Source organism: Triticum urartu, chromosome 6 (assembly GCF_003073215.2).
Source record: "Triticum urartu cultivar G1812 chromosome 6, Tu2.1, whole genome shotgun sequence".
Taxonomy (NCBI): domain Eukaryota; kingdom Viridiplantae; phylum Streptophyta; class Magnoliopsida; order Poales; family Poaceae; genus Triticum; species Triticum urartu.
Window position 1 is genome coordinate 532115271 of NC_053027.1, and position 14398 is coordinate 532129668.

General features: G+C 44.2%; 1 pseudogene; it reads left to right on the forward strand.

Annotated features, from left to right (window-relative positions):
- Positions 1–894: 894 nt before the first annotated feature.
- Positions 895–4031, forward strand: LOC125516919 (annotated as a pseudogene).
- The last annotated feature ends 10367 nt before the right edge of the window (positions 4032–14398 follow it).

Here is a 14398-nt window from a genome sequence, read left to right on the forward strand (position 1 = left end):
TGCATGTTTAGTTTTTGGCTACAATGCTTTGTTGACTTGGCTTTAATCATGTTTTAATTGGCCAGTGAATTTGTTTTAGTTGGATTGTTTAACACATCCAGGTGGTAGAAACTTGTTTGGCATGTACCAAGTAGTTTTTGGCTTGTTTAACACATCAAGTAACATCAAGTAGGGTGGTGTGCCAGATTCACCTCTTTTTTGAAGCAGCTTCTCCATGGATTTGTGCTAGATCCATGGAGAAGGGGGTTTACATATGCCTACATATATGTAGTAGAAGAAAGGGGGGAGTGAAGAGGGGCAGAGGGGGCTTACCTACTTGATGTTACTGCCTGGTATGGCTCTGACCACCCTGCCCTTAGATCTTCTTTTCTGAAGCAGCTCCTTATTCTACTTTGGGGCTCCCATGGCGGCTGCGTAGGAGGAGGAAGAAGGGCTGGGGGCGATTCTGTTGGATCTCCTTTCTGGCGTGCAGAAGAAGAAGAAGGTAGCGTGGGAGGGGCTGGGGCGTGGGGGCGAGCGGACGTGGGGGCGAGCTGGGGACAGCTGGCCACGTGGGGGTGTGGGCGATTCTATTGGTGGCCGCTCGATCGGTCTGTTTTGTGGCCGGTCGATCGGTCGATTTGGTGGCCCTTCCTTTTCTGTTTCGCGGGGGACAGGGACTTTTCTTTTTAGACCGGTCGCTCGATCGCACTAGTGGACAGCCGGCCGCCCACTAGACGCGTCCTCAATGTAAACGCTGATTCGATTGATTGACAGAATAAATGAGACTTTTGTTTGGTGTACGCCTCGCGAGTCGCGAGCAGAGCAGACCGCACCGGCGCCTTCCCTTTCCCTGGATGGATGGATGGAGGGTGGGACCGACACGCACGCATGCATGCATCTCAAGCAGCTAGCATGACCAGCTTTGACCAATCCTTCCTTCGCTTGTTTCAGTCAAACACTCGATTCATCACTTCCTTCAGCGCCGTCCGCAAGGGCATCATCGTCTCTGCCGCGGCGGGGAACTCCGACCCAGCTGAGTCCACCGCCATCAACATCGCGCCATGGTTCCTGACCCTCGGCGCGTCCACCATCAACCGCCGTTTCCCGGTGAACGTCGTCCTCGGCAACGGCGATACCTTTTCTGGCGCTTCGCCCTGCGCCGGCCCGGCGCTTGGCGCTACCGACATACCGCTCGTGTACGGCCAGACCGCCGGCTCAAAAACCTGTGAAGCCGAGAAGCTGAACGCCAGCTTGGTCGCCGGGAAGATCATTTTGTGCGGCCCTGCTGTCTTGAATGCTGCGCAAGGAGAGACAATCAAACTCGCCAGCGGCGTCGGAGCAATCCTCACGAGCACCAAAGAATTCAACGAGCTGGTCATCGGCAGCCCCACACCTTCCCTGCAACAACCGTTGCGTTCGCTGCTGCGAGAAGGATTAAAATGTACATGAACACGACTACATCTCCAATCGCGACGACCGTGTTCCACGGCATGGTCATCAGCCTGACGCCTCCTTCCCCTAGAATGGCACCCTTCTCGAGCCGCGGGCCGAACCTCCATGCGCCGGAGATCCTCAAGCCGGACGTCACGACACCCGGCGTGGAGATCCTCGCCGCTTGGACCGGCGCCGCCTCTCCCTCGGGCCTCAACACCGAGACTAGTCGAGTGCACTACAATGTTCTATCAGGCACGTCCATGGCGTGCCCTCACGTGAGCGGCATCGCCGCAATGCTCCGGCAGGCGAGACCGGAGTGGAGCCCCGCCGCGATCAAGTCCGCCTTGATGACCACCGCGTCTAATGTGGACAGCGGCGGCCACGTCATCCGAGACATGGCCACTAGCAAGGCGTCCACGCCGTTCGCGCGCGGGGCAGGCCACGTGGACCCCAACAACGCCCTTGATACAGGCCTTGTGTACGACGCCGGCACGGACGACTATGTTACCTTCCTGTGCGCGCTCCCGTCGACTAACTACTCAACGCCCCGGGGTTCTGCCTACCTGGGAGACCACAACTACCCGGCCTTCATGGCGGTGTTCACCTCACGTAGCGAGACCATCACGCAGCGCCGCATGGTGCGCAACGTCGGCAACAATGTGGACGCGACGTACCGAGCCGCGGTCACCAGCTCCGCTGGCATGCGCGTCACCGTGGAGCCACGAAAGCTACGGTTCAACACGACTCACAACACACAGGAGTACCGGGTCACCTTTGCTATCCGAGCTGCGGGGAGCATCAAGGAGTACTGTTGGGGAACGTAGTAAATTCAAAAAAATTTCTACGCACATGTAGGATCATGATGATGCATAGCAACGAAAGGTGAGAGTGTTGTCTACGTACCCTCGTAGAACAAAAGCGGAAGCGTTATATCAACGCGGTTGATGTAGTCGTACGTCTTCACGATCCGACCGATCCAAGTACCAAAAGCACGGCACCTACGAGTTCTGCACACGTTCGGCTCAGTGACGTCCTTGCCTTCTCGATCCAGCAAGAGGGGTGAAGTAGTTGATGATCCGGCAGCACGATGGTGTGGTGACGGTGTTGGCGAATAACAATCTCCGCAGGGCTTCGCCTAAGCACTATGAAAACTATGAAGGAGGATAAACTAGAGGGGACGGGGTAGCCGGCACACGGCTTGGTATTTCTTGATCAGTCTTGGGTGCTAGCCCTGCCCCTCTATTTATATGTTGAGCCTTGGGGTCGAAACTTGGAGTAAAAGCCTCCACAAAGTCGGTTTCACCCGAAAGGCAAGAGTCCTTCTTGGACTCCAGGGCCAGACGCCAGGGTTCCCGGCGACTGGACCCAGACGCCAGGGACCCTGGCGTCTGGCCCCTAGACTCCGCAAAACTTCCTTTTGCGCTTTCCAAAAACATCATGGGCTTTCCCCCTTTGGCCCAAATAAAGTGTTCTCGTACCCAAACATTTTGGGAAACATCCGGAACCCCTTCTGGAACCCTTTTGAAGACCAAACACTATTATCCCATATATCAAACTTTATCTCCGGACCATTACGGAGTTCCTCGTCATGTCCGTGATCTTATCCGAAACTCCGAACAACATTCGGTTACCAACATACATAACTCATAAATACTATATCATCAATGAACATTAAGCGTGTGGACCCTACGGGTTCGAGAACTATGTAGACATGACTGAGACATTTCTCTGGTCAATAACCAATAGCGGAACCTGGATGCCCATATTGGCTCCTAAATATTCTACAAAGATCTTTATCGGTCGAACCGCATAACAATATACGTTGTTCCCTTTGTCATCGGTATCTTACTTTCCCGAGATTCGATCGTCGGTATCTCAATACCTAGTTCAATCTCGTTACTGGCAAGTCTCTTTACTCGTTCCGTAACACATCATCCCGCAACTAACTCATTAGTTGCAATGCTTGCAAGGCTTAAGTGATGTGTATTACCAAGTGGGCCCAGAGATACCTCTCCGACAATCGGAGTGACAAATCCTAATCTCGAAATATGCCAACCCAACAAGTACCTTCGGAGACACCTGTAGAGCACCTTTATAATCACACAGTTACGTTGTGACGTTTGGTAGCACACAAAGTGTTTCTCCGGTAAACGGGAGTTGCATAATCTCATAGTCATAGGAACATGTATAAGTCATGAAGAAAGCAATAGCAACAAACTACACGATCAAGTGCTAAGCTAACGGAATGGGTCAAGTCAATCACATCATTCTCCTAATGATGTGACCCTGTTAATCAAATGACAACTCATGTCTATGGCTAGGAAACTTAACCATCTTTGATTCAACGAGCTAGTCAAGTAGAGGCATACTAGTGACACTCTGTTTGTCTATGTATTCACACATGTATTATGTTTCTGGTTAATACAATTCTAGCATGAATAATAAACATTTATCATGAAATAAGGAAATAAATAATAACTTTATTATTGACTCTAGGGCATATTTCCTTCAAGTATACGTTCGGGTCCATCGCGTGGAGCGACAGCACGCACAGGGTGACTAGCCCCATCACCGTCGCCTGGTGGCCGTCGGTGAGCGAAATCACAGTGATGTGACGTGGGTTTTGGTTCCGCAGTTGCTGAACTGCACACCTCTTGCAGCATCTATGTAGCAGAGTAGAGTTGTTGCACAGCTCGTTGTACTGTAATGATGGGTACACCTCCCGCAATGTAGCAATGCGCAGGTGCACACGAGCAAACCATATGTGTACGCATGCAACTATGCGTCTTTCTTCCTACCTTCAGTCTATAAAAAACTGGATGACTTCCTTCCTTCAGTCTGTAAACTGCGCATCTTCCTTCCTTGCCGTCAAGTGAAGAACTCTTATGCGAGGTGTGCATCTTGATCTTGTCAAATAATGTCTCAATACACCAACTATATGTGATTATATGATGCAAATAATGATTATAATGTACTTAACTGTAAATAACTATTGAATAAATACAATGTGGTGAACTGTGTCGAGGAGGGGGGCATATGCCCCCTATCCATGTTGGTTTTTTCACTATTATGGACCTTGTTGGTCTCATTTGTACATTCGATTACGACACTAGCCCGGCTTACCCAAGCAAGCAATGCCTTCTTCTGCCTCCTCTGCCCAGTCATCCTCTGCGTCTTCATCTTCCTCATTGTCTACATAGTAATGTATGCACATTTATATATGCGTCAATTAATCTAACTTTGAACGTGTTGGTTTCTATATGGCACATAAGCGATGTGATTTTTCTGTAGGACGACATAAAAATTACTGCAACGCCTATATCATCTAGCCAAGCACCGGTGGTGCCCCGACGAGGCAACGAAACAGGTGGAGGAACGCAGGAAGAGAGCGGCAAAGGGCAAGCGCCCTTGCTGCTTGTGTTGTGCCCAGTGGTAATCTGATGACCCACAAGTATAGGGGGTCTATCGCAGTCCTTTCGATAAGTAAGAGTGTCGAAGCCAACGAGGAGCAGAAGGAAATGATAAACGGTTTTCAGCAAGGTATTCTCTGCAAGTACTGAAATAAGTGGTAACAGATAGTTTTGTGATCAGATAATTTGTAACGAGCAACAAGTAACAAAAGTAAATAGCACTTTCCAAATAAAAATGACAGCAGTTCTCGTGAGCGCTAAAGTTTCTGTCTTTTACAGCAAGTTCAACAAGACTTTCCCCAAGTCTTCCCAACGGTTCTACTTGGCATAAACACTAATTAAACACAAAAAACACAACCAAAACAGAGGCTAGATAAATTATTTATTACTAAACAGGAGCAAAAAGCAAGTAATAAAAATAAAATTGGGTTGCCTCCCAACAAGCGCTATCGTTCAACGCCCCTAGCTAGGCATAACAAGCAAGAATAGATCTATGCATTGCCATCTTTGGTTTTCAACTTTTTTGCGGAATCAAGCTCGAATCCGGGAGGTTCTTTACGTTTCCCTTCATATTCTGAAATTTTTAGATCTAATGAATCCAACTGCTTATTGCAAAGGGTAATCAACATATTCATGCGGTGAATATTTCCACTAATGTTCTTAAGAGGTTCAAGAGATTTCTGCAAGATTTTAGTAACTTCACAAATTTTTTCAAAAACTTGTGTCTCTTCCTGAGTAGGATGAGGCCCCTTTTGTTGAGGTAGTGTTCCCACTATACCTTCTATAATTTCAAGTGCAATATGGGGATCGATTTCAATAAAATTGCCTTTGGCAATGCAATCCAAGAGTTGTCTATGAGACATATTTAAACCAACATAAAAATTGCGTAGCAAAATTCTCAGGTTTATTTCAGAGGTACAATTACGATAAGACTCCATTATTCTCAACCAGGCATCTTTTAAGTTTTCTCCTAGTCTCTGTTTAAAGTGAAAGATTTCGAACTCAAGAGTCAACGGAGAAGATAAGGGACTATCCATAACGACAAGCAAGCAAACTAACACACAAGCAAGCAAAAAGCAAGCTGGAAAAAAGAGGCAAATAGAGAAAGAGAGGAAGGATAGAGAGAGAGGGCGAATAAAACGGAAAGGGTGAAGTGGGGGAGAGGAAAACGAGAGGCAAATGGCAAATAATGTAATGCGAGAGATAAGGGTATGTGATGGGTACTTGGTATGTTGACTTTTGCGTAGACCTCCCCGGCAATAGCGCCAGAAATCCTTCTTGCTACCTCTTGAGAACTGTGTTGGTTTTCCCCGAAGAGGAAGGGATGATGCAGCAAAGTAGGGTAAGTATTTCCCTCGGTTTTTGAGAACCAAGGTATCAATCCAGTAGGAGGCTACGCGCGAGTCCCTCGTACCTGCACAAAACAAATAAATCCTCGCAACCAACGCAAATAGGGGTTGTCAAACCCTATAAGGCCACTTACGAGAGTGAGATCTGATAGATATGATAAGATAATATTTTTGGTATTTTTTTGATAAAGATGCAAAGTAAAATAAAGGCAAAGTAAATAGCAAAGGAAATAACTAAGTAGTAGGAGATCAATATGATAAAGATAGACCCGGGGGCCATAGGTTTCACTAGTGGCTTCTCTCAAGAGCATAAGTATTCTACGGTGGGTGAACAAATTACTGTTGAGCAATTGACAGAATTGAGCATAGTTATGAGAATATCTAGGTATGATCATGTATATAGGCATCACGTCCAAGACAAGTAGACCGACTCCTGCCTGCATCTACTACTATTACTCCACTCATCGACCGCTATCCAGCATGCATCTAGAGTATTAAGTTAAAAACAGAGTAACGCCTTAAGCAAGATGACATGATGTAGAGGGATAGACTCATGCAATATGAAGAAAACCCCATCTTGTTATCCTTGATGGCAACAATACAATACATGCCTTGCTGTCCTTACTGTCACCGGGAAAGGACACCGCAAGATTGAACCCAAAGCTAAGCACTTCTCCCATTGCAAGAAAGATCAATCTAGTAGGCCAAACCAAACTGATAATTCGAAGAGACTTGCAAAGATAACCAATCATACATAAAAGAATTCAGAGAAGATTCACATATTATTCATAGATAGACTTGATCATAAACCCACAATTCATCGGTCTCAACAAACACACCACAAAAAGAAGATTACATCGAATAGATCTCCACAAGAGAGGGTGAGAACATTGTATTGAGACCCAAAAAGAGAGAAGAAGCCATATAGCTACTAACTATGGACCCGTAGGTCTGAGGTAAACTACTCACACTTCATCGGAGGGGCTATGGTGTTGATGTAGAAGCCCTCCGTGATCGATGCCCCCTCCGGCGGAGCTCCGGAACAGGCTCCAAGATGGGATCTCGTGCATACAGAAAGTTGCGGCGGTGGAATTAGGTTTTTGGCTCCTGCTCTGATCATTTGGGGTATGTGGATATATATAGGAGGAAGGAGTACGTCGGTGGAGCAACAGGGGCCCACGAAGGTGGAGGGCGCGCCTGGTGGGGGTGGGCACACCCCCCTACCTCGTGGCCTCCTGTTTTATTTCTTGACGTAGGGTCCAAGTCTCCCTGATCTTATTTGTTGTGAAAATAACGTTCCCGAAGGTTTCATTCCGTTTGGACTCCGTTTGATACTCCTTTTCTTCGAAACCCTAAAACAGGCAAAAAACAGCAATTCTAGGTTGGGCCTCCGGTTAATAGGTTAGTCCCAAAAATAATATAGAAGTGGATAATAAAGCCCAATAATGTCCAAAACAGTAGATAATATAGCATGGAGCAATCAAAAATTATAGATACATGGGAGACGTATCAGGCCCAAATAAAGTGTTCTCGTACCCAAACATTTCGGGAAACATCCGGAACCCCTTCCGGTGAATTCCGGAACCCTTCCGAAGACCAAACACTATTATCCCATATATCAAACTTTATCTCCAGACCATTCCGGAGTTCCTCGTCATGTCCTTGATCTTATACGAAACTCCGAACAACATTCGGTTACCAACATACATAACTCATAAATACTATATCGTCAACGAACGTTAAGCATGCGGACCCTACGGGTTCGAGAACTATGTAGACATGACCGAGACATTTCTCTGGTCAATAACCAATAGCGGAACCTGGATGTCCATATTGGCTCCTACATATTCTACGAAGATCTTTATCGGTCGAACCGCATAACAATATACGTTGTTCCCTTTGTCATCGGTATGTTACTTGCCGAGATTCGATCGTCGGTATCTCAATACCTAGTTCAATCTTGTTACCGGTAAGTCTCTTTACTCGTTTTGTAACACGTCACCCCGCAACTAACTCATTAGTTGCAATGCTTGCAAGGCTTAAGTGATGTGTATTACCGAGTGGGCCCAGAGATACCTCTCCGACAATCAGAGTGACAAATCCTAATCTCGAAATATGCCAACCCAACAAGTACCTTCGGAGACACCTGTAGAGCACCTTTATAACCACCCAGGTACGTTGTTACGTTTGGTAGCACACAAAGTGTTCCTCCAGTAAACGGGAGTTGCATAATCTCATAGTCATAGGAACATGTATAAGTCATGAAGAAAGCAATGGCAACAAACTAAACGATCAAGTGCTAAGCTAACGGAATGGGTCAAGTCAATCACATCATTCTCCTAATGATGTGACCCCGTTAATCAAATGACAACTCATGTCTATGGCTAGGAAACTTAATCATCTTTGATTCAACAAGCTAGTCAAGTAGAGGCATACTAGTGACACTCTATTTGTCTATGTATTCACACATGTATTATGTTTCCGGTTAATACAATTCTAGCATGAATAATAAACATTTATCATGAAATAAGGAAATAAATAATAACTTTATTATTGCCTCTAGGGCATATTTCCTTCAGTCTCCCACTTGCACTAGAGTTAATAATCTAGTTCACATCGCCATGTGATTTAACATCAATAGTTCACATCACCATGTGATTAACACCCATAGTTCACATCGTCATGTGACCAACACCCAAAGGGTTTACTAGAGTCAATAATCTAGTTCACATCGCTATGTGATTAATACCCAAAGAGTACTAAGGTGTGATCATGTTTTGCTTGTGAGGGAAGTTTAGTCAACGGGTCTGCCACATTCAGATTCGTATGTATTTTGCAAATTTCTATGTCAACAATGCTCTGCGCGGAGCTACTCTAGCTAATTGCTCCCACTTTCAATATGTATCCAGATTGAGACTTAGAGTCATATTGATCAGTGTCAAAACTTGCATCGACGTAACCCTCTATGACGAACCTTTTGTCACCTCCATAATCGAGAAACATATCCTCATTCCACTAAGGATAATTTTGACCAATGTCCAGTGATCTACTCCTAGATCACTATTGTACTCCCTTGCCAAACTCAGGGCAGGGTATACAATAGGTCTGGTACACAGCATGACATACTTTATAGAACCTATGGCTGAGGCATAGGGAATGACTTTCATTCTCTCTCTATCTTCTGCCGTGGTCGGGTTTTGAGTCTTACTCAACTTCACACCTTGCAATACAAGCAAGAACTCCTTCTTTGACTATTCCATTTTGAACTACTTCAAAATCTTGTCAAGGTATGTACTCATTGAAAAAACTTATCAAGCGTCTTGATCTATCTCTATAGATCTTGATGCTCAATATGTAAGTAGCTTCACCGAGGACTTTCTTTGAAAGACTTTTATTCAAGTATCCTTTTATGCTATCCAGAAATTCTATATCATTTCCAATCAGCAATATGTCATCCACATATTATATCAGAAATGCTACAGAGCTCCCACTCACTTTCTTGTAAATATAGGCTTCGCCGCAAGTCTGTATAAAACTATATGCTTTGATCAACTCATCAAAGCATATATTCCAACTCCGAGATGCTTGCACCAGTACATAGATGGATCGCTGGAGCTTGCACATTTTGTTAGCACCCTTTGGATTGTTAAAACCTTCTGGTTGCATCATATACAACTCTTCTTCCAGAAATCCATTCAGGAATGCAGTTTTGATATCTATTTGCCAGATTTCATCAAATTTGGCAATTGCTAACATGATTCAGACAGACTTAATCATCTCTACCAGTGAGAAAATCTCATCGTAGTCAACACCTTGAAGTTTGTCAAAACCTTTTTCGACAAGTCTAGATTTGTAGATAGTAACACTACTATCAACGTCCGTCTTCCTCTTGAAGATCCATTTACTTTCTATGGCTTGCCGATCATCGGGCAAGTCAACCAAAGTCCACACTTTGTTCTCATACATGGATCCCATCTCAGATTTCATGGCCTCAAGACATTTCGCGGAATCTGGGCTCATCATTGCTTCCTCATAGTTCGTAGGTTCGTCATGGTCAATTAACATGACCTCCAGAACAGGATTACCGTACCACTCTGGTGCGGATCTTACTCTGCTTGACCTACGAGGTTCGGTAGTAACTTGATTTGAAGTTACATGATCATCATCATTAGCTTCCTCACTAATTGGTGTAGGAGTCACAGAAATAGATTTCTGTGATGAACTACTTTCCAATAAGGGAGTGGGTATAGTTCCCTCATCAAGTTCTACTTTCCTCCCACTCACTTCTTTCGAGAGAAACTCCTTCTCTAGAAAGGATCCATTCTCAGCAACAAATATCTTGCCTTTGGATCTGTGATAGAAGGTGTACCCAACAGTTACTTTTGGGTAACCTATGAAGATGCACTTCTCCGACTTGGGTTTGAGCTTATCAAGATGAAACTTTTCCACATAAGCATCGCAACCCCAAACTTTAAGAAACAACAGCTTAGGTTTTTGCTAAGCCACAGTTCATACGGTGTCGTCTCAACGGATTTAGATGGTGTCCTTTTTAATGTGAATGCAGCTGTCTCTAATGCATAACCCAAAAACGATAGTGGTAAATTGGTAAGAGACATCATAGATTGCACTATATCAAATAAAGTACGGTTATGACGTTCGGACACACCATTACGCTGTGGTGTTCCAGGTGGCATGAGTTTGTGAAACTATTCCACATTGTTTTAATTGAAGGCCAAACTCGTAACTCAAATATTCGCCTCTGCGATCAGATCGTAGAAACTTTATTTTCTTGTTACGATGATTTTCCACTTCACTCTGAAATTCTTTGAACTTTTCAAATGTTTCAGACTTATGTTTCTTCAAGTAGATATACCCATATCTGCTCAAATCATCTGTGAAGGTCAGAAAAATAACGATACCCGCCATGAGCCCCAACAATCATCGGACTGCATACATCAGTATGTATTATTTCCAACAAGTCTGTTGCTCGCTCCCTTGTTCCGGAGAACAGAGTGTTAGTCATCTTACCCATGAGGCATGGTTCGCAAGCATCAACTGATTCATAATCAAGTGATTCCAAAAGCCCATCGGCATGGATTTTCTTCATGCGCTTTACACTGATATGACCTAAACGGCAGTGCCACAAATAAGTTGCACTATCATTATCAACTTTGCATCTTTTGGCATCAATATTATGAATATGTGTATTACTACCTTCGAGATCCAACAAACTATTTTCATTGGGTGTATGACCATCGAAGGTTTTATTCATGTAAACAGAACAACAATTATTCTCTGATTTTAAATGAATAATCGTATTGCAATAAACATGATCAAATCATATTCATGCTCAACACAAAAGCCAAATAACATTTATTTAGGTTTAACACTAATCCCGAAAGTATAGGGAGTGTGCGATGATGATCATATCAATCTTGGAACCACTTCCAACACACATCGTCATTTCACCCTCAACTAGTCTCTATTTATTCTGTAACTCCTGTTTCGAGTTACTAATTTTTAGCAACCAAACAAGTATCAAATACCCAGGGCTACTATAAATACTAGTAAGGTACATATCAAAAACCTGTATATCAAATATACCCTTGTTCACTTTGCCATCCTTCTTATCCACTAAATATTCAGGGCATTTTCGCTTCCAGTGACCAGTCCCTTTATAGTAGAAGCACTTAGTCTCAGGCTTAGGTCCAGACTTGGGCTTCTTCACTTGAGCAGCAACTTGCTTGCCGTTCTTCTTGAAGTTCGCTTTCTTCCCCTTTGCCCTTTTCTTGAATCTAGTGGTCTTATTAATCATCAACACTTGATTCTCTTTCTTGATTTCTACATTCATTGATTTCATCATCATGAAAAGCTCAGGAATCGTTTTCTTCATCCCTTGCATACTATAGTTCATCACGAAGTTCTACTAACTTGGTGATTGTGACTAGAGAATTCTGTCAATCACTATTTTATCTGGAAGGTTAACTGCCACTTGATTCAAGCGATTGTAGTACCCAGACAATCTGAGCACATGCTCACTGCTTGAGCTATTCTCCTCCATCTTTTAGCTATAGAACTTGTTGGAGACTTCATATCTCTCAACTCGGGTATTTGCTTGAAATATTAACTTCAACTCCTGGAACATCTCATATGATCCATGACGTTCAAAACGTCTTTGAAGTTCCGATTCAAAGTTGTTAAGCATGGTGCACTAAAGTATCAAGTAGTCATCATATTGAGCTAGCCAAACGTTCATAACGTCTGCATCTGCTCCTGTAATAGGTCTGTCACCTAGCGGTGCATCAAGGACATAATTATTCTGTGCAGCAATGAGGATAATCCTCAGATCACAGATCCAATCTGCATCATTGCTACTAACATCTTTCAACTTAGTTTTCTCTAGGAACATATCAAAAATAAAATAGAGGAGCTAAATGCGAGCTATTGATCTATAACATAGATATGCTAATACTACCAGGACTAAGTTCATGATAAATTAAAGTTCAATTAATCATATTACTTAAGAACTCCCACTTAGATAGACATCCCTCTAATCATCTAAGTGATCACGTGATCCAAATCAACTAAACCATGTCCGATCATCACGTGAGATGGAGTAGTTTCAATGGTGAACACCACTATGTTGATCATATCTACTATATGATTCACGCTCGACCTTTCGGTCTTAGTGTTCCGAGGCCATATCTGTTATATGCTAGGCTCGTCAAGTTTAACCTGAGTATTCCGTGTGTGCAACTATTTTGCACCCGTTGTATTTGAACGTAGAGCCTATCACACCCGATCATCACGTGGTGTCTCAGCATGAAGAACTTTCACAATGGTGCATACTCAGGGAGAACACTTGTACCTTGATAATTAGTGAGAGATCATCTTATAATGCTACCGTCAAACTAAGCAAAATAAGATGTATAAAAGATAAACATCACATGCAATCAAAATATGTGACATGATATGGCCATCATCATCTTGTGCCTTTGATCTCCATCTCCAAAGCATCGTCATGATTTCCATCATCACCGGCATGACACCATGATCTCCATCATCTTGATCTATATCAATGTGTCGTCACATGGTCGTCTCGCCAACTATTGCTCTTGCAACTATTGCTATCGCATAGCGATAAAGTAAAGCAATTATTTGGCGCTTGCATCTAATGCAATAAAGAGACAACCATAAGGCTTCTGCCAGTTGCCGATAACTTCAACAAAACATGATCATCTTATACAACAACTTATATCTCATCACGTCTTGACCATATCACATCACAACATGCCCTGCAAAAACAAGTTAGACATCCTCTACTTTGTTGTTGCAAGTTTTACGTGGCTGCTATGGGCTGAGCAAGAACCGTTCTTACCTACGCATCAAAACCACAACGATAGTTTGTCAAGTTAGTGTTGTTTTAACCTTCTCAAGGACCGGGCGTAGCCACACTCGGTTCAACTAAAGTTGGAGAAACTAGCACCCGCTAGTCACCTGTGTGCATAGCACGGCAGTAAAACCAGTCTCGCATAAGCGTGCGCGTAATGTCGGTCCGGGCCGCTTCATCCAATAATACCGCCAAACCAAAGTGTGGCATGCTGGTAAGCAGTATGACTTATATCGCCCACAACTCACTTGTGTTCTACTCGTGCATATTACATCAATGCATAAAACCTGTCTCGGATGCCACTGTTGGGGAACGTAGTAATTTCAAAAAAATTCCTACGCACATGCAGGATCATGGTGATGCATAGCAATGAGAGGGGAGAGTGTTGTCTACGTACCCTCATAGAACGAAAGCGGAAGCGTTATATCAACGCGGTTGATGTAGTCGTACGTCTTCACGATCCGACCGATCCAAGTACCAAAAGCACGACACCTACGAGTTCTGCACACGTTCGGCTCGGTGACGTCCTTGCCTTCTTGATCCAGCAAGAGGGGTGAAGTAGTTGATGATCCGGCAGCACGATGGTGTGGTGATGGTGTTGGCGAATAACAATCTCCGCAGGGCTTCGCCTAAGCACTATGAAAACTATGAAGGAGGATAAACTAGAGGGGACGGGGTAGCCGGCACACGGCTTGGTGTTTCTTGATCTGTCTTGGGTGCTAGCCCTGCCCCTCTATTTATATGTTGAGCCTTGGGGTCGAAACTTGGAGTAAAAGCCTCCACAAAGTCGGTTTCACCCGAAAGGCAAGAGTCCTTCTTGGACTCCAGGGCCA